This window comes from Perca fluviatilis, chromosome 20 (genome assembly GCF_010015445.1).
Source record: "Perca fluviatilis chromosome 20, GENO_Pfluv_1.0, whole genome shotgun sequence".
Classification (NCBI taxonomy): Eukaryota; Metazoa; Chordata; class Actinopteri; order Perciformes; family Percidae; genus Perca; species Perca fluviatilis.
The window spans coordinates 16,686,432-16,708,065 of NC_053131.1; the positions used below are offsets into that span (position 1 = coordinate 16,686,432).

General features: G+C 40.9%; 1 long non-coding RNA gene across 2 annotated transcripts in view; it reads left to right on the forward strand.

Annotated features, from left to right (window-relative positions):
* The window catches only part of LOC120549650, a 63,036-nt gene that overhangs the window by 39,988 nt on the left and 1,414 nt on the right, over positions 1-21,634 (forward strand). The window contains exons 3-4 of one of the 2 annotated variants that reach the window (XR_005637413.1): positions 8,771-8,870; positions 9,027-9,141. The exons of the other annotated variant lie outside the window; for it this stretch is intronic. This is a non-coding gene — a long non-coding RNA (uncharacterized LOC120549650). Of the gene's footprint in view, positions 1-8,770; positions 8,871-9,026; positions 9,142-21,634 lie in introns of those variants that run through there. 2 annotated transcript variants of the gene reach the window in all.

Sequence of the window (21,634 nt, forward strand, 5' to 3'; positions counted from 1 at the left end):
ATCATTATTAATGTTATTAATTACACTCGTGCATCCTGCTAAGACATATCAAATGTCTTCCTTGAAAATGGCCTATTAAATGTAGTTTTCCTTCATCCTGCTGAGTGCTCTGTGTGTTCTCTCTGCATCTACACCGCCTGTCTTCTGTGTTCAAGTTTATTTATCTATAGAACAGGGGAAGACCTCAAGAAAAATAACAGGATTAAGACCTCTGGTTGTCAGATGCTTTGATATTTACTTTTGATGATCTGGCCTCTATATGTACTTGGTTTGATCAGCATGCAGCCTGCTGGCCGCTGTCTTTAGCTAGAAATTAAATTTGTGTTTGCCTTTTTACAATCTAAAGGAAATGGCATTTTGGTTCTAGTTTATTCTCCATCGGCCTCAATCCTCTTAGCGGCCACTGACCACAGAGCAACCTAGGGTGCCTTATTGTTTGCGCGCCCACACCCTCAGTTTCCCTACAACAGGAAGCGAACATCTTTCAACTAATGATCTGCTTTACATTTGTTTTAATTAGCCTAGGTGTATTTAAATAGCTCTGAGCAATAATTAACTAGCCAGAGCATCGAAGTGGGAGTAAGTGAGTGAGTAAGGCTGTACTGTTGTGGAGTGGTGTTGTTGTTTACATCCTGCAGCTTGTTCTATCAGCCACGGCACTGTGCCAAAACTGCATTAAAGGGGAGCCTGTTTGTTTCTTCCCCTCTTCTCCTCTGAACATCTCCAGAGGGGAGACTACCAGAGGGTAGTCGCACATCGTCTGCGTGATAACAAACAACCCACCGTAGCGACAGGTGCAGAGTGAAAGAGAGAGAGTGCAAATCAACGGTCTAACATGATTGAGAAGAGAGCGTGAAGGTGGGCGGATGCTTCCAGGGCACAGCTCAAGATGGTGTTTGAAGTGCTCTGGGGGTCTCCTCCCTTTATTGTCTCTCTTAATGAGCTTTTTATGTTCTTGTGTATTTTACACAACATGTGATGGTCGCTGAACGCCTCCTCCGTGGCCTCCTGATGGATCTGTTCTTTTTTTATCCGGCTATTCAGCACTGCATGCAAATTTAATTATAAGCATCTGGTTAGTGAATAGGAGTAATTAGCAGATAGGGGCGAGAACATCAGGTCAGAGGCTCTCCTCTCGCTTCCACCCCCGTGTCCTCACCGTGGCCCCTCTATCCCTCAGGCTGAGATTATGCCGCTGTTAGGACTGGTGTCTTGGCTGTCTTTGTGCTTGCGATTGTCTTAAAGACAGAATGGTGGTATAGCAAATGAAAAAAGAGCATCTGTGTGAAGCAAAATAAGGTTAGGACGATTGAAAGGTACTTCAAAACAAAACCAGCAACAAGCTGTCAGGAGAATGAGATGAATAGCTTTCTGAATTCAGTAACAGCTGGGCTTAAAAAAAAAAAAGTATTCTATAATTAGAGAGAAGGGTGAATTCCAATTGAGGTGAGCGCATAACCAGATAAGAAAGGGAGGCTTCGGAAACTCCAAACCAACACTAAAGTTTGCTTTCAAAGATTCTGTGTGATTTCAAACAGTACTCTCAGAGCCAGGAGCTGCTCCCTGGGCCAACATATCGCCTATAATGATGCAGCCTGCGGGGCGTAGAGGTATCCCCACAGACTTTTAAATTAAGGCATTTTTTTCTGCACTCTCACTACTCCAAAACTTCAAATACTCCCTCTCCCCCATCAGGAGTTCTGTTCATTTAGCCCATGGATGGGTCCAGTTTCCTTTTTTTTCTCTTTTTTTTAAAGATCTTAACCAGGGTTATTTGTCTTTCCTAAATTGGCAAAGCCTGCTTGAGTGTAAAAGTGAAAGATTGATTCATTCATTTGTTCTGTGGTATTTAAAAACACAAAGAAAGAACAAATGCGCTCTCGCTTTCTCTGGTCCATGAAATGATCTGACAGCTGATGTTTAAATGCTGATGCTCTCACTGTCTCTTTGCCAAGTGATGGAAAGCTTCTACTTGCCCCATTTCCACAATCATTGCAGCATACAGCCGCAGGTTATAACATATTGTCTATTCATGTTTTGCTACCAGGAGAATGTCTGAAGATCTTCAGATATTTTTTTTCCTCCTGACCCCATTTTTATCAGCATAAAAACAGTAATTAGTGGCCGTTTAGCTCAGTTGGTAGAGCGGGCGCACATATACAGAGGTTTATTCCTCGAAGCAGAAGGTCCAGGGTCCGACCTGTGACAGTTTTCCTGCATGTCTTCCCCCCTCTCTCTCCCCTTTCATATCTCAGCTTTCCTATCCAATAAAGGCAGAAATGCCCCCAAAAAAATTAAAACATAATTAGCGGCTGACATTGCCATTAGCTCCTGTCTGTCCTCGCTGCCTTCAGGAGGTGCTGGAAGCTACAGCCTGGGTCACACAATAACAACACGTCAGTGTAGACTTCGCCAAATGCATGTGATGTTTTAATGAGGAACAAAGGGATGGCGTTAAAGATAAGTGAGGTGGGGGAAGCAGGAATGGACGGAAGGAAAAGAAGGGGGACGAGTCAAACACGGGAGGACACAAGTCGTTTAATTGCGTTGTAATGGAGGTCAGTGCTTACATGGTCTCTTGGCAGTCAGCAAACCCTCGGTCCACCAAGCAGCCACACAGTCTCCAGGGCTAAATATAAATGAAAATGTCTGTTAAGAAAGAGGAAAAACTGACTGACTGACTCTCCCTCTCTCCCGCTGTCTTTTGCTTTTTTATCTAACTCTCTTGCACTCACAGACTTTCCCCGTCTCTTGCTTTATCTCCCACTCTGTTTTTCCCCCCTTCTCCTCCTTCACCTCTCTCTCTCTCTCTCTCTCTCTTCTGTGGATAGCTGTCATCTAAAAGGAAGGTTTAGTTGTAGAATAAACATGATAATGTGTTGGGATAAAGAAACTGTCAGATAAGTTACACAAGGAGATGCTGTTGTCTTTTCTTTGACAACAGTAGGTCAGAGCATTGACTTTGCAATTTCATTGACTTTGCAATTTCATTTCTTTGCACGAATGCTGCCAGCAGTTCAGGTCAGTTGTATTTTGGCAGGGGGCAGCTCAACAGAGGTATGTATTTCTGTGGCAGCCGTGGTGTAGTTTGACTTGAGGAGAACTTTGATTATTTTTAAAATTGAACCGACTGTAAAGCTGCAGTGAATGTGTTAGTGAAGGTGCTTTCAGACATCAAGTGGTTGTCACATTTCTGCTCTTATCTCATCATGTAATATGTGAAATGCAGTTGTTGTAGCACAAAAGAGAGAGACTGGTTGGAAAAATGGCTATATAAACATTGTTTTTTTGGTTATATAAAGGATAATCTAACTTTGAAGCTGACGTTGCTCCAAGCCCTACTTCTTCATTAATATCTTTGCAAACTGGTGTAGTATAGGTAATTGTTCTCGAGAGGACTCAGATACCATTAACTGGGTATAATTTGGTTTGTTTTCCTTGTAGTGGTTCCAGTGGTTGCCACGGCTACATGTCAAGCTGCAATGCGAACTGGAAGAGTTCAGTGATTATCAACTCTGGTGCCAGTGACAAATGGTTGCGAGCATACAAGAGTGGCAGTCACTGCTGTTTAAGCTCATGTTCAGACCAACAGTAGCCCTGAGGCCACTCTGTTGACGCAGCCAGGGTGCTGATGCGTAGGGCACTGTAAGGTTATCTGGCAAAAAAAGTTGAACACAACGCATCACAATCATATGTGCAAGCGCACACAGATTAAGTAGTAATTTTAACGCATTTATTTCTACGGTTTACCTCGCAATCGTTGCGTAGGAAGATCAAATTATTGCCACTCTGATAACTTTCTAGTGTCGTAAAATCCTGTACTTGTAATACCATGCTGTGCAGTGTTTTGTCATCTGCTAAGCCTTCAAACTCATGGATCTGTTACTCAAACTGGACGTCCTGGTTCATATGTCATATGGTACCTGAAACAACATGCCCCCACCAAACAATATGCCCCCAATATCAGATAATATATAACAGCTGTGACATTAATGTACCTTTTGGTGTTTATTTCAGAAACTTCCTTCATATCCAGCAATGTACAGCTTGTGACTGCCTGTTATGCACCGTCTTAATACCAAGTAAAAAGTTGAACTCCAACAATATGATATTCAAAATTTTGACTGCTTTCTTTAATAACTACATAACATAATACTTGTACTTTTACTTTTAGTACTTGAGTAGTACATTTTAAAATAAATTACTTGCAATACTTAAGTACAAAAAATGTTGAATACTTTAGTACTTCTACTTAAGTGTGGTGCTTAAAGAGCACTTCAACTTCTACTCAAGTCACTTTTTTGATAGCGCACTTGTACTTTTACTCAAGTATGGGTCTCTAGTACTTTATAGACCTCTGTTAATGTGTTAAAGATAAACATAACAATCTTCCAGTTAACAAGCTTTGTAAATGTAGTTGATGTAGTCAAGACTGGACTGGTAGTGACACATTCATCTTGTGCTCTCATCGCTAAGTGACAGAATCATGTCTGTACATCTGTACATAGATCAGTAAGAAACAAGCTAACAATCATTCCCACTCTGATGCAGAAGTGGTCTGTGCCAGAGAAAACTCAATACAACACATCCCTTTGGACCAGAAGGAGTTGAAGAAAAGAGCTTTAACAGGAAAAAAACAAACAGACAAGTTACTTGGTTTTTAAGTAGTCTGTCCTGATAAAAGAGATGATTAAATGTTTTTGTGCAATGGGACGTAACATTGGTGAGGCTGGGAAACTTTTTCATAGTCAAAACAACACACCAAAGCTGGCACCTTATCTTCTAAATGGCTAATAAAAGAAATGTTTTGTAAGTTTAATGTTTTATTTAGTTTATCGAGAAGGAATTGTGTGACATTAAGCTTTTTTCCCCTTGTAAACACAGCATAAGCAGAGGCCTCAAAAAGTAGGCAAGGGGGGCTGAATGAGAAAAGGAAAGGTGGGGGGGGGGAGCATAAACAAGTCGGGTCTGGCTGAGTGAGCAAGCTAATTAACTTGAAAAACTATAAAAATGTAAATTGCAATTTGCTACCGTGGGCATCTAATTAAAGCCACTGGAATGTTAAGGACCAAATTGAATTTGCTAAAGAAGAGGAAAAATATATGATTTCGCCACATTGTCAGGTATGGATTGCCTACAGTGGCCTTCTTCACAGCCATACGGAGACCGAGAGGGAGGGAGGGTGGGTGGAAGAGGGACGTGAAGAGGGAGCAGAGAGAGGCGAAGAAATGACGCAATGAGGAGTGCACAAAGGTTTGAACAGAGAAAGCTAGAGAGACAGATATGTTGAACTAAGTGTTCCTGCAAAAGCAAAACAGTTTGGCAGTGACAGAGAATGTAATCAAATGCCAAATGGCCCTCCTAATACTCCACAGGTGCACAACGCAGACGGTTACATGATACTTGGAAGAATTATATGAAATGAAGATTGACTGGGACCTGCTACAAACCCTCACAAGGTTCACCAAGCCTCTAAGAGCCTCCATGGCCCGGGAGTTAATTGTGTTAGCTTAATTGGTGCAGTGTACGTATGATACTTAGGTGTAATTATTGTGCATGCAAAATTGTTGTGGTTTATCTCGTTAAATCATATCCTCTGGGTATGTGATTAGTGTGTAGTTCTTTGCGCATGTTTGTGTGTGGCTATGTCTTTGTTGGAGTGTGTACGGGCGTGCGTACGTGCATGCATGTATGCAGGTAAACAAAAAGAAATTACCCCTAATGCATCATTGTTGAAGAGCCAAGCGGCTGCTTTTAAATGCCCGTCTATTTCTCAATCTAAAACTGGAAGTGTATGACAAAAAATAAACCCTGAAGGGAAGCTAGCCGGCGTCTTCACACACTTTATTTTTTTTACTCATTCTGTTTTTATTTTACGGCTGCACAGCTCTGAATATTTAAGCTGTCATTATACCAGATGGGCACAGGAAGGCTGAGGATTGTATGGCTTTTATTGAAGTAATAAACAATAATCACCAGCTCCCCTAACAAACAGAGCAGGTCGGCTGAAGGATCTGGCTTTCTCCGCCATGATGTTAAATTCATAAAGCTAATGAGTGGGATTCTGGTGTGGCACAAAGGTCTTTTTTTCGAGCTTTGCATAAAGTCTCATCTCTAAAGCTTTTTCTCTGTTACCTCTCATTTCATTCTCGCTTATGTGTGAAACAGGATCCATCCGCTAATGAAATGTTTAGCAGCTTGAAAAAGACATATTCTTCTATTTTCTCCCTCTACCGTAAATGAAAGGTCTTTTCATTTTAAGTTGAACATACTGTGTGTGAAGGGCAGAATTGATCTCATTTGCAGCAGTCTCGACGGCTCATTGTGGAGCCAAGAGAGCAAATGTGGCTGATAAGAACGAAAGCCCTGATGGACAAATTTACAGGCGGCCATAAATCCTTCCTTTTCTTCTCTACCTCCTTTTCCTCTCTCCCTCCACCGTCTACCAGCGTCCCTGTCAGCGGTTGCAGTTTGTTAGCCCAGTAAAAGTTTCATACGGGCAGAAGAGAGGAATGGTCTGTCTGTTGCTGCCATGAGTTACGGGCTGCAGTAAACAAACTTGAAAAAGGCGATAAATAGACTGAATCGGGATGGCAGCTCCAATAATGCATTAACACGAGCTGCTAGGCTGCTCAAGACAAGTTACTGTGGGTGCACTGTATGAATGTGGCATGTTTCTGTCTGAATGTATTCCAAATCATAATTAAGTAAATATTCTTTTAAATTACTTCCTCTATTCCTCTCACGACTGACCGTGACTTTCTGTGCAGTAGTAGGACTATCTGGCCATATAATGCTATCAACAATGACAACTACACCGACACTAACACAAGCAGCCTCAGAAAATACGAGAGTTCTATAAACTTCTGTCAGAGGTAGCATTTATTGAGGATTGGATTACAATATTGTAAAATATTCTTGCTATTTGGTCCACCCCCTGAGCTTTTAAACAGCTGCCAGAGAATTTGCAGTCTTCACTGCCTTAATGCTTTGTGTTGTCGGAAGGAGTCTGTGTACAGAATATTGGGGGGTACTACTGCATATGTGAAAAAAATTGCTCCAGAGGGAGGTGGATGAAGTTTGATAATTGCCTCAAGTGATGTCACATAAGACAGCGTTAGTTGGGGTTGAAGACTACAAGTTTGAAAATGAAAAAAATCTAGAAGAAGTGAGTTTACCCGACCTCTGTATGGCCCTCTGCTTGAGAATACATTAGCTGCTACTAAATAACACACCAATGTCGGTGGACAGGTTGCATCGTGGGTAATGCAGGCACCCGGTTTCGTCGTTTCGTAGTCCCAACTACAGACATTCAGAGGTGCTAGAAAGTGACAAGGCCATATTGATCATATAAAACCTTCACTAAGCAGTGTGTTATTTATATTTATTCAGTTTCATAGAAATGGATTGTTTCAGTAGTGGCTTTATGTCATTCTTATATTACAGACGACACATGCATGCACACAGACATACGCTTGGGGAGCAAAACTGAGTGAGAACAACCATACATTTATGTGTTGTAGAAAATGACAGTTAACGATTACCTCAGCATTGTTTTTTTTAATTAATTAAATAAAGGCATTTTTCCTCTCTGCTGGTTGTAGCACCTGGGGCCCTAACCCTTTTCCACCAACTGCATTCCAACTTAACATATTTGTTGCCTTAAGAACAAAATAATTTATTACAACAAACAACCTATTAATAAGAAATCAATATAAGATTCCCAGAAGTGTTTTGAGCAAAATGTTAATGAATTTTTAAAAACCTCTTAGGTGAAACAAATTGAAAAACTGAGGAAAGTAAAGAGGAGGGTGCTGGGTGCCAGATACACAGAATTAAATGATATGAAAATGATTGCCAAAATGAGTTTTTCTGTGTGCATACATTAATGAAAGTGTGTGTGTGTGTGTGTGTGTGTGTGTGTGTGTGTGTGTGTGTGTGTGTGTGTGTGTGTGTGTGTGTGTGTGTTGATAACTGTAAACATGTATTGATGCATCGTGAGTTTGTGTTTCATATTGCTCATTTCCTTTTTAGTTGACCTCCAAGTGCTTTTTGGCTGTTCCGTGTGCAAAATCAGAACAAATACATTTTCTTTTAGAAGTGTCGTTTTAGGTACAGTTGTCACACATTACAGCATTAAATAGAGGTTGACTATTTGTATAAATACAACACATATTATGAAGGACAGAAATTCTTTTTTGAAATTGTCAAATGCCATCTGGTCATTTTGTTGTTGCAACCACATCTTCCATTATATCATGTACAGTACATTGTATTTCAACCTGTTTTAACCGTCTTCATGGATTCACTTTCTCTTGACCCATGCGTCATTTAAACCATCTCTATATATACACACACAGTATGTTGTCTTTTTAAAAAGACAATTTAAAAGAAAATACACTGCTGCCAAGAATTCTTCAGTCATTGTTTTCTCTTCTAGAGCAGCTGGTATTTAATGCTCAACAATTTTTAGCTGCTTTTATAGTCAAACCATTTACTTGAACAAACATACAAGCCGCTGCTCGCAGGTGAGACACATGCACAGATACACACACAAAGAAAATAGCAGATGGATGCTAGCAGCCTAAAAGATGCTGCAGCCTTAAATCTATTTGTTTGTACTGCAGGGCATCAGGCTCCATGCAGCCATGTGTGTGTCATATGTGTCCCCCCCCCCTCTCTCTCTCTCTCTCTGACACACTCTATCTCTCTCTCTCTCTCTCTCTCTCTCTCTCTCTCTCTCTCTCTCTCTCTCTTTCTGACCGCACAGAGCCTTAGTACAGGAGGACACAATGAGGTGGCAGCTCCGCTTGGCTGGCCAGGCATAGCCGGAACAGGAAGAGAGATTACCTCCCACAGGGTCTCTGTAGGTGTGTGCTACTGTGTGTGAATGCATGCATGTGTGTGTGTGTGTGTGTGTGTGTGTGTGTGTGTGTGTGTGTGTGTGTGTGTGTGACATCCTTTTCCAATTAGGAACACATTCACCTCTTTTCCACCAGGGTCATTGGTACATTATCCTCTTTTAGGAAAACACATCCCTACTGAATGCCTGCAGAATTGGACTACATTTTAAGACATGATGCTGTTTAAACCAATCACAATCGTCTTGGGCGGTGCTAAGCGCCGAGCGGAGCCACGGTGCCACTGCAAAATAGCCTCGGGAAGGAACTTGTTTTGGTGGAATATGTGTACGTTCAAAGGTTTTTTTAGTCGTGCAACAAAAAACTCAGATTCCACAGATAATCCAGCTAGCTGTCTGGATTTAACCTGCAGAGATCTGGGGAGCAGCTAACCATAGTCCTCATAAATCGACCAGAGTTTAAAATTACAACACAAAGAAAGCGGAAGGTTACGAACATCCGAAAGAGTGACATCCGGCGGAATTTACAGGGCAGAACGAGAGCAATCCCGGAAGTGGAACGTCGTGGATATAGTCTAGCTATGCACCAATTATTTTTTTGAAAGAAACCTCATCAATCACAGCAAATGAACTCCCAGATGATTTTCAACATTTCTTCAACAAGAACACACCCGTGTCAGTAAAATCAAACCTGAACAAGCTCGTAACATTTGTTGTGCACCTGCCAACTCCACCAGCTTGCTTACAGTTCTACTTTGCAGTGTAATTTAAAGTTTCACATATGCACTGAAATATTCTTTTGTGCACAGGGAGATACGGTTATAATTCCCCAGGAGATGATGAGATAGGAAAATGTTTACGGTACATAAACTGAATATAGACCAATCAACCAAGGAATCCCACCCCTAGTAATAGTCAACATTTGTATGTACTATAATATGTGAGCTAGCACATATCCTCAGAGCCAACTCTGTTATTCTATATGAACTTCAAACTTATTTTCACAAGAGGACAGAAACCTGCAGGAGGGGCAGATACAAATACATCCATGGAAGAGATAGTATGTGAAGTCTGAGTGTTTCAAGCACTCAGCTTCACCTTAGTTGATTTCTACACTTTTCCAAACATTGTCCATGCCTTTTTGTCCTTCCAGACCCTTTCATACCCATCATTGTTTCCTGCACAACTTCCCCTCATTAACCCTTAATTAGCCACTACCTATACATACAGTTGCGTCACTTATTTTCATTATTTTGAGCATTTGTGTTTTGCTTAGTGCCTCCCCCCTTCACATGTTGCTGACCTTGTTTTTGAACAGACAACGTGTAAAGTCCTTTTTTTTTAACCTTACCCACTCCTCACAACATTTACTAGATTTGTCAGTTCAATTCTTCAGTAATTGAACATGTGGACTATATAATCCTAATCCTTAAATCAAGTCAAATAAAACGACAGGATATTGACAAGCACACACTGAGTGTTGAGGTTTACTTTCATAGGGAATAATAGCTACTCTTTAGGCTACTGTCTTTTTCCATTAAAGACCCCCAAGGGTGAGAAAACATGCAACCCTTTTCCTACTAACTAGATTTTCATGATCCTGAATGTATATCTATGAGCAGCATGTAGACAAAGAGACAGATAGAGAGAGAAAGAGAGAGGCAGACAGACGGGACATGTATCCGGAGGGGAGAGTGGTATTCTGTGAGGATTGATAGACTCCATATTGTGAGCTAATGATCTCCCTAGGGCGCTGGGGAGAAACGATGAAACCAGCTTGCATGACACTGTCACACTCCCTATGTCATGCTGCCACCTTCATCTCTCCCGATCTTTCTCTTACTCTGTCTTCCTCTCAACCTCTCTTTGTCTTTACCTCGGGGAAATGCATCGATTCACCTTTGTTTGTACTGTCACACACACATATTCAACTGTCACAGCGAGGAACGGAGTTCACCAAACTGATTATACGCGTACGCTGTCCTCATTTCCCAAAAATGGAACTTCCTGACATCTTTTCTCATTTAGTTCAATCTGGATGAATATTGCCAGAAATGTCTGCAGGAGGTGTTTAAAGCTTACCTGAGAGAAGGTTGACAATAGGTGGGAGATAGCATCATTTGCAGACAATTGGAAAAAGATCTTTTTAAACCAATTGTCAGCACTCTTACAATCACAGGCACAATGAACGCATTCGCTGGTTGTGTTGATGGAAAAGCACAATCATCTCCCGTGATCTGATTCTCATTGCCTTGCCAAGCTGTCACCGCTTCAAGACAAGATGAGGTAAGAGGTGAAGACACAAAAGTGTATATGTTTGTTGTTGAGTGTAGGTTGAAATGTTACCACTGAGGCATTATTGTATCCGCCAGTATCTGTATCAATATTTTCCAACCATAGAGTGTGTTTGTGTGTGTACTGTGCCCATAGACAAATTATGAGACAATGGGCCCCTGGGCACAGACATGTAGAGGGCCACCCATCCCTCCTACATAAGAGCAAGACACCCAGAAGCAAAACAACATCTTCTTGTAGTTTTGTGTCTCTGCGTAGTAGTTTTGCATCTTTAAAAAGTAATTTTGTAGTTTTTAAGTGTCTCTGTGGTAGTTTGTATGTCTCTTTGTGGTCATTTTGCGTCTCTTTGTAGTTGTTATGGGTCTCTTCGCGTAGTCGTTTTGCATCTCTTTGAAGGCATTTTATAGCTGTTAAATGTCTCTGTGGTCGTTTTATTTGTCTTTGCAGTTGTTGTTGTTGTCTCATGTTTTTTTTGGGGTTCTTTGAAGTCATTTTGTAGTTGTCTGTGTGGTAGTTTTGTGTCTCTTTATGAACATATAGAGCTCAACAGTGTCTGCCATTAAAGAAAAGAAGAAGAAGAAGAAAACATCAACTTGGTATGTTAACGCTCCGCCGTACCTTGACATGTTGTACAATGGCCTCAGGCTCGACAGAAACTTTAGTCCCAAATAGGAACAGTATGTCACTTGTGTGGGAATATTAAGATGATGCGCAGCTTCAGGTATTGTGCAAAACCTGTCTTGCTAACGTTGCTACCTCACGGGGTAACGAACTACGAACCTGTATCAGCACTTAAAAAAACAACACGGGCGCCCGGATAGCTCAGTTGGTAGAGCGGGTGCCCATATATAGAGGTTTACTCCTCGACGCAGCGGGCCCGGGTTTGACTCCGACCTGTGGCCCTTTGCTGCATGTCATTCCCCCGCTCTCTCCCCTTTCATGTCTTCAGCTGTCCTGTCGAATAAAAGCCTAAAAATGCCCAAAAAATAATAAAAAAAAAACTACACAAAGCCATCTACGACAGTTGCATGGTTAAAATGCCGAACACCATTTTGTCAAGTAAGCAAAATACCACCCGACAGGCATTACTCACCGAAATGTTTGAAAGCGTAACGTTAACTCCATATGAACGTACTTTAAAGGTGCTCTAAGTGATGTGACGCGTTTTTTAGGCTACAACATTCTGTCACATACAGCAAACATCTCCTCACTATCCGCTAGCTTCCTGTCCCCTGAACCCACTGTAAAAAAACGCGGTCTCTGTAGACAGCTCAGGGTCCACAAACGGCAACAAAAACAAACAACAGTTTTTTTACAGTGTGTTCAGGGGACAGGCAGCTAGCGGATAGTGAGGAGATGTTTGCTGTATGTGACAAAAAATGTTGTAGCCTAAAAAACGCGTCACATCACTTAGAGCAACTTTAAAACGGAACGAGGAAATTATTCAAGCAGTAACGGAGTTTATCGCCAAAGAGCGTCTGTTTAGCACCGGAGGGGATATAGTGACTTACATGCTCGTCACAGAGTCAAAGAGTGATGGCCGGAGTCTGGAGATTTTTTTAAGATTTGGTGATAGATTTGATGCGAGTATGAAGTACACTGACCGGAGCTGGATCGGAGCGGGAGTTGCTAATGGTGAGAAATTGCTTACTGTGTGATCAGGATCACTATGGCTGGTAGTGCCAAACTCACTGCACTTTATTCTGCATTGTGTGTTGCTGTTACTGACTAGAGATAATTATGATTCATATTGAGATATTAATGTTCAGACAGCGATTACATTTAACTTTGAGTTACCTAAATATTTTCAAAGAGGTACAGGCAGATATTTCTCTCCTTTTATTTTCTACATTGTTTTTTGTTACTGACTGGAGATCAGTAATATATACAATATATATATATATATATATATATATATACACACACAGTATATTACTATATTACTATATTTTTACTTATTTAACTGTCTAGTAAAATTCAAAGACAGTGTTTAAAAATGCAATCCACATGTTTACATATCTTTTATTACAGTAAATAATAATCTAAATACTGCTAAGTGTGGTAAAGCCACATATTTGTTTTTATCTTTCTGCAATTTGCACCTTAGTTTGTGTGATTTGTTTCTGACTTTCATATGAATGTTTACACCATGCTTGGTCAGTGCTCAATATAGTACTGTGATTGAAGTAGTTAAATTAAAGATGTCATTCACATAAATTCATGCATCACCTAATTTCATCATCACATACAGGCCTGGCCTCCAGGAAAGAACAGTTTGTTTAATCTATCTAATCTTGTGTTGTTCATAATATACGATGATTTATTGCTTGTCTTTGTTGAATAATAGAGAAGACAAGGATCTTAAAAAATAATCGCATATTAAATCACAATCGCAATATTGGTGAAAAAAATCGCAATTAGGTTATTTTCAAAAACCGTTCAGCCCTACCTGGTAGGCCTGTTCAGAAATCCCATCTATGGCTGTGCCTGTGGTTGTATTAAAGACAAACTGGTGCCACCACATCACCTCTCCAGTTCTTAACGTGGGACTTGTGCTTCTGCCCTCATCTAATGCTGAAAACAAATAATCTCCTTTTGATGCTGACACCTTGCCATTTTCGGTTCATTTCCAAGTTTCCCGTGAGAGGAAGTCTTATAGTCTAGAATTACAGTTTTCTCAGCATCACCTCTTTTCACCTCCCCTGAGTTCTCAATCAGATGTACACAGCAATGCCTTTGTTTTGATTGCTTTGCTGCCTTCATGTTGTTGACTTGTTTTATATAGAGAAGAGGAAGAGAGAGAGAGTAGGTGAAACGCAGCTTGTGAATGGACTGAGATGGGGTTAGATGTAGGCTGAACTATGTGTTGGCTCTGAAGTTGCTAAGACCCATCTGTCTGAATTCCCCTGCTATTTCAACCTTATCTGTGCTGCACTTAAGTGTGGACAAGATTGACAAAGAAAGTGTGGCATTTCAAAAGATGTATGCACCTGGGCTACTTGTTGAGAGTGTACAAACTTCCTCTGTACTTGACTCACCATGACATTTTCTGTTAATGGTTTGATTATATGAGTCATTCTCTTTGTTTTTTATCTGCATCATCATAGAGAAGAAGGTAAAAAAAAGTGCCATTACAAATCTCAGAGGAAGAATAACATTGATTGAAGGCCCAGGGGACTGTGAATCACTTACTGAGGCAGATTCATCTCAGCAGCTACATCTTGACACATGCAGATGCCAGCATGTTGTCCTGTTTGTGCCAAGAAAAATAATAGCATTTCTGAGTATCTGGAAAACATATTTTCTTTCACTTGAATGTTTGGTTATTCTGCACTGCAAAGGCAAATACAGGCAAATAAAGGTTTATCATGGCTGTATCAACTATTAAATTTAAGCCATAAATGTTATTGAACGGACCATAAGATTTTTATACGATTTTTACTGTCCAATCACACAATCATCATAGTATGGCCTGTCTACTGGGATTTGACAGGGTTATTGATCAATGCCAACTCAGTAATTTTTTTGCCTGGCTTTCAAACTGGCTTCCCAGATTGTACTCCAGCTTGTAATAAACCACAGCCATTAAATCTAACACCTACTCATGCTTTCATCTGCCAAAAGATGAACCCTCTGCCAATTAACTGCTGAAGCCAATAAAAAAGCAATGCTATTATTACAGTATTTTGCATTTTGATACAATACCTCTTCCTCGTAAGTTCAAATCGCAGGAGGTATCTATTAAAACTTCCAATGATGTGAACCTGCTGGGTCTGGTGCTCGCCTTGGAAAATGGCATAAGAGAAACTAATCAATAGACAGGATATATCCTAAATGGGACATATCCTGTGTATTAATGCCTCTCTAATTTGCTGGCTTTGTCAATTCAATACACTGTGAATTGTAGCTTCCTGCAGTGATGGATGGCACAGATTCCTCTCGTTAGCAAAACACTGGTGGAAAAGTGAAAGAACAATTAGCATACACAGGCTATTTTTGCAGGGCATGAAAAAAAATGTAGCCTACCTGTAAATGTGCAGTGTGATGACACTGCACATAAAATAAAGTAAATGGTGTGGGTTTGGAGAGTTTTGGTTCCACAATCAAAAATAAAAAGTGACATAAGCCCTTTCCCAATTCCCAGTTTGTGCATCCCTGTTTTCTCTCCTTGATTCCTCTCCTCGGTTCCTCTCTCTGCGTCTTAGTCCTGCCCACAGGAGATTCGAGCTGAGGAGTCGACGAAGAGACTTAAGGAAAGAGGAGTCGAGGCCACAGGCATTTAACAAACATGAGACATATTTGCCTCAAAGCAATGTCAATTATATATGACGTGCGGCACAGCTTTCAGTTATTGTAAACGTTTTCATGCGTGCAGTAGTGTCACTGCAGCTAATGTCGTCGGACATTTAAGCAACAAAACTAATTGCAGTTATAAACTTGACAGAGTACCAAGAACTAGACTTTTAAATTCTGAAATAATCAATGAAGTTAAGCTGCTGTTCCTTGGGCATCTTTCTGGGGACTCCCTTACAAATGAAGCTGTCTGTCCGACAGCAGCTCTGCAATGTTCACATTTTAGAGAACGTGAATATTTTCCTCATTAATTATGTGTTATTTCACCCACCTGCTCTTAATTAGAATGTTAATTTTTAGGATCCGAGCGGCCCAATCCGTGGATTAACCACTCTCTCTCTCTCTTTTCCTCTTGTCCTCTCTATCTCTCTGTCACGCCTCTTTGTTTACATGCCATGGGTAAAAATACTTCACATGTACAACACAAATACAACACTGATATAGAAACACCTGTTCTGCAATATCTTCCACGCTGAACCATCACTGTGAAGTTCTCGTTTCCTCTGTTGGGTCTGTATTTTAACATGTAACAACAATGCAGATCGTTACAGGCATTAAATGTCAGAAATGTATTCTTCACACAGTAGATCCTGCAGGACTAGCTGCTTTCTAAAATAGTATTGGTGCGTTCTTTTTGTCTTGTAATCGCGACTAGTAGCTCGAGCGTGACGTCACAGCCGTGTCGAAAAACGAATAACCGCGGGTTGTTGCGTTCTTTTTGTCACACAATACTATGAGTCGGAGAAAAGATGGATTTTTGTAACATTTAGGATTCTATTCACCCAGTTATTGACATATTACACAAATATATTTCACAGTTTGATACATGAAAATTACGTTTTGATTAACGTTAACGTTAGGCTACTGCTCTGCTTTCTGCTCAAGACTCGGCTTAAAGCCATTGTTGTCATATAGCAACTGAGCGTCTCTAGCCAATTTCAGCTGCACAAGCTACAAAATAACTAATCAGGCGGTATTTAACTCATAATAAGACTGTAGCGACATGCCATGTATACAGCGCTATGTGTACGACTTCTTCATTTGGTTACAACAAAGACAAAAGTTGCTAAAATTGTAGATAACCACAATGTTTACTACGTGTAATGCACGACGTAGGCATCTTTGAAAGTGAGCTCGGGGTCCTGACGACTTGACGAGTCGTAAATACGACCTCGGGGGCGTTCTTTTTGCAACTTCCGGGTCGTAACTCCGGAAAACGACTCGTAGATCGACTTCGGTGGACAAAAAGAACGCACCATATGAATACAACTGGGAATATGACACACTTTTCACCCCTAAGAGGCATGTGATTGTAGGTATCATGCAGTATGTGTATTGGATTTCAGTCCACACAATTTACATGCACTGTTTCCCTTTCTCTCTCACACGCATACATACCCATTCATACTGCTAATACAATCACAGATAGTTTCCCCCTGTGTTAGGAGAGCTAGTGAGGTGTACTTGTTCTTTAATTACAACTCTCATCCTCTCCTCGCATCCCTCTGCAGTGCTACCATATCTGCCTGAGCCACTTTGTTCAGTGGATGTCAGATCACACCATGTGGTCTATGTTAAGAGAGAACATTATATTTAAAACACTGCAGGATCTTCTGAAACAACAGGGACACTCAGTTCCTTTGTTTCTTACTTCCTCTCTTCCTCCGTTTTTGACACTAGCCTTCTTGTGATTTTGTGTTTAGTGCGTGGCGAAACCTGCTCCTTATCTCCTAAGTTCCTTTTTTCCCCTTCCCCTTGTCTTTTAATATCTCCCCCCACCAATCTTTATGCCTCGCATGCTTTCACACTCCATTTTCCATGCTGGCTCTGGGTATCCCCACTGTGGAGAACTCTGCTTGTTTTGTCTGGGTGTGGATACAGTGTGCTAATATCGCCTCCTTATACCCATTGGGTGAGATAATGGCAGCCATCACTCACTGATGCGGCACAAAAACTGACAATTTGCTCTCCTTGTCCTGACAAACAGCATATACCGCATATACCTCCCACTGCTTCGTCACTCTTTTGTTTCCAACTCTTTTCTCGCTGAATCTGTCTCTCCATTTGTCTGCCTTTTGTCATTTGTCTCTCTGTCTCTAAGTTTTCCTGCTAATCTGTTTTCTAATCTGTTTTCTTCCACAGTCTTTCAAGATGGTATCGTACATCAAGGCAAAGGTCATAGCCCCTGCAGGATGTTGTTGCAGAAATGGAAACAGCACTTGATTCTAAAAGCTTTACTTCTGATCATTTTACTCATGCATAAATTATTCATTCAAGTCCTAAACAGAGAGACACATTAAGAGTCATGGCTATACTATTACAACTCAATCATCCTGCAGGGGATTCTTATTGCAGCTCACTGATGGCATTATTGGCAGGACAAACGACGGATACTGTATATGGCTAATATATGTGCCTTTTAATCCAGCAATCATATCAATTTCTTTTCTCTGTGTACATCCCTATGAACTAATAATCACTTTGGGGTCATTTCCTCTGTAAATGCTTTAAACCTGCATGATCTGATTTCTTGGTCACTTTGGGCCAGGGGAAACAAGCTGTAAAAACAATAGTGACATATCACCTTAAAAAGTTGATATGTTAAACTTATTTACTCATTTACACATCCAGCAGATACAGAACATTAGCATTCATTAGTGAATGTAAGTCCAATAGCCACTTTCTTTTAGCTCTGCTTTTGTTCTCCACCAACACCTGAAATATCTGACTATAAAGTGGCTAAATGCTCCACTATGTTCACCTAGTCTCTAACCTTTGGTGCTTAGCGCAGGTAGTGTACAGGGTTTGTAAACTTTTTCACTGAAAACAGCTGTCTGCTTTTGCCAAAAGCTGTATTGATGAGAGCAGTGAGAGTGAACCAAAACAGTAAAGTGGTGGGTCGCAAAACCAATTATTTTGATCAAGCTCAAAATTCATTAAACTAGGTCTGGATTTCTCTCCTTCTTGCATAATGTGTTCTTCACAATAGTCCTGGCATTGCACACACATAATAGTGCTGAGACCATAGACCAGGTTTCTGAAGAGCTAAAATGAAACTCAATGTGGGCGGCATTGAGGAAGTGCAGTTTTTGGCACTTCAGCGTTGGCTTCATTTTTCAGCACCGAGGTTGCCCTTTGGTTAGTCACTTTGCCAGACTTTCCTTCACAGTGCTGCGGAGGAAGGTCTGGCTAGTCCACACAGCATTCTGGGATGGGAGAAAAACGTTCTCTGGTTTATTGGCATTTCTTTAAACCAATCACAATTGTCTTGGGCGGTGTTAGGCGCTCGGCAGATCTACGGCGCCGCTGCAAAATAGAAGGAACTCGTTTTGGTGGAATAACGTTCAAAAGTTGTTTTAGTCGTGCAACAGAAAACTCAGATTGGACAGATAGTCTTGATTTACCCTGCAACAATCTGAGGAGTAGTGAACCATATTCCTCATAAGTCGACCGGAGTTTAAAATTCCAACACAAAGGAAGCGAAAGGTAACGGACATCCGGCCGAAAAGACTGAATTTCAGAATTTCCGACAGCAAAAGAGCAATCCCGGAAGTGGAACGTTGTGGATATAAACTACCCCTTTGTAAACTCTACCCATTCAACTTTTTTTTTTTAAAAGCTATGAGAATCGGTAGTTTCAAGCATTATTATCTTTATGAAAAAAACTTTTTTTTACAGGATAATAGAAAAACTCTCACATACACATATTGTTGTCATTGTCATTGTGGTTATCAATAAATTAATTAAAACTATGTTTAATAGCAGAACACATGAGATTTCTATCACCACGACAGTACAATACATAAACAGCTTTTGACCTGCTTGTGATTAGCCTTTTTTTTTATAAATAGCTATTTGATTAAAGAACTTATATAAACACTTGACGTGAAGGACAACACAAGCAGCGGCAAACAGCAAACAGCAGCTGCTTTCTGTGAGGAGGGCCTCGAGTGGGAGGCATTGTTAACAGGCGCAAGTCTGCACAAGGATTTCTTTCACTCAATTAGAATTGCGAAGGTATCTGGCACGTCTGTTCGTCTCACACAGGAATGAACTGCAGAGGCTTATTTGTGTAATTGCTTTGACTGGTGTTGGAGCCCAGGGGTGAGCCCGGCAAAACACCAGAATGACCCGTCTGTTCATTTGCCTGAACTCAGAACGGAGGCCGGAAAACAAACTGTTCTTTGTTTTGTGATTTAATAAGTTTGTGTACGTGTGTTCATACTGCACAACAAGATACTCAAAGGCCTCATTTCTATTCTAAATTCTACTAGTAAAACACTCAAACTTGAAGATGATCCATGTTAAACACACTGCAATTACATAATTAAACATTATTTCCTTCATAACATAATGCAGAAGCTTTTGCAATTCCCCGCACTCTTGTGGTTGAGAAGCCATAAGACACATGTTTGATTCCCCAACAGTTCAATAATAGCCATCCTTCCTTGAACCACTCTTTTGCAGCACTCTGAACCCCTTAGTGCTTATCACATTGTGATTGCTGTAAATAAGCAAATTAGACAAATGTCTAAATTGACAGTCTAAATAAACAGAATTTATATCGATGAGGGAAGTAGTGAAACAGACAAGCCTACTTATTCTCTACCAGCATGTACAGTACACATTGTGTTTCTGGGTGAAAGAGCATGAAGAAGCTTATAGAGCTTTCTTTTATTTGTCACAGTGCTCTTTTGTACCGGTGGCCCTGAAGTGCAGCAAATGCCACAACAGGACAGCATTAGTAAGACTTAAACGGAAAGCGTAGGTACATATTGGAGACTGATCCTCGTCCTGATTGGTTGCACTATCTGTCATTTGCAAATGGGTCCGTGTACGTTTTGATATTTTTTTTTCTTCATTTGAACCAAGAAACGATCAAACAGAAATAGTATTTTTTTTTTTATTATTTATTTTCAATTCAAAAAACGAAGAAATAAAAATACAGAGCCATATTTCTGTTTTTCGCATTGTGGGATTTGCTGCCATGGTTTGCACTTCAGGGCCACAGTACTTTTGCATCATGCATGCTATTGTGGCAAAGGCTAAAATAAATGCCCATAAAATGCAGTGTTATTTTCAGAAAAAGGTCGAACAAACACAAATAGGTATTCGCTTTATTTTTTCATAGGAAGCTCAAGTCTCCACAGCGGCAGCATTATAGCTTAGCCTTTTCCTATTAACCCAACAAATCCTGGAGCCGATTCATCTGCCCTTTCAAACCGCTGTCTCCAGGGTAACTAAAGCAGTAACTCTTGCACCTGTTAAGTACTGAACAGAGAGAACAGATGATTCACCAGAAGCCAGACTGCAATCTCCTCTGTTCATAGATTAATAACCTCCTGTAGTACCAGACCTGCATTATTTCAGTGGGTGTTGTGCAGTGTTGGTGGTTAAGCTAGCTAAACTGCATTGTATTAAGCAATCAGCTGAACATGATTGCTAATTTTGAAAGGGGGCTGTGATATTTTGCTCTTTTTATGCGCACATGCGCACACACAGACGAGCCCTCACATACAATGCCTCTCCTTGGTGCAAGCAAGAGTTCAATATATGTGGGATGAGCAGACGACAGTTTTCTAAGCTCTACCGAGGTTGCCGGTGGGGTTACTGAGGGTCAGTGATCTGGAGCCCCACAATCCCAGAGATGGTGGCTGTTGTGTTGCTACAGCAAGACAGCACCACCCAGCTGCAGGGTCAGGGCACCAGAGACTACGGGTGCTCTCCCTTCGAATGTGACAAATACGATGTGACATGTCAGTGCATGCTCTAGTACATGGCCCTCTTTCACTCATACTGGTGCACTATTTTTTTTTTTACCCCCTCTGTTTCTGTCTCTGGCACCCAAACACCACCACCCCCCCCCACACACACACACACACACACACACACAGGAACAGACACATAAATACAAGAAAAAAAGCTTTCTCTATTATTCTCTCACAAAACCAGACACAGAAACACAAAGGCACTCAAAGAGAGAAAGACAGTTACTCACTCTTGCATGAACACACACACACACACACACACACACACACACACACACACACACACACACACACACACACACACACACACACACACAAACATCACTCTACTCCCCCTGTGGCTGTCATCAAAAGCAGC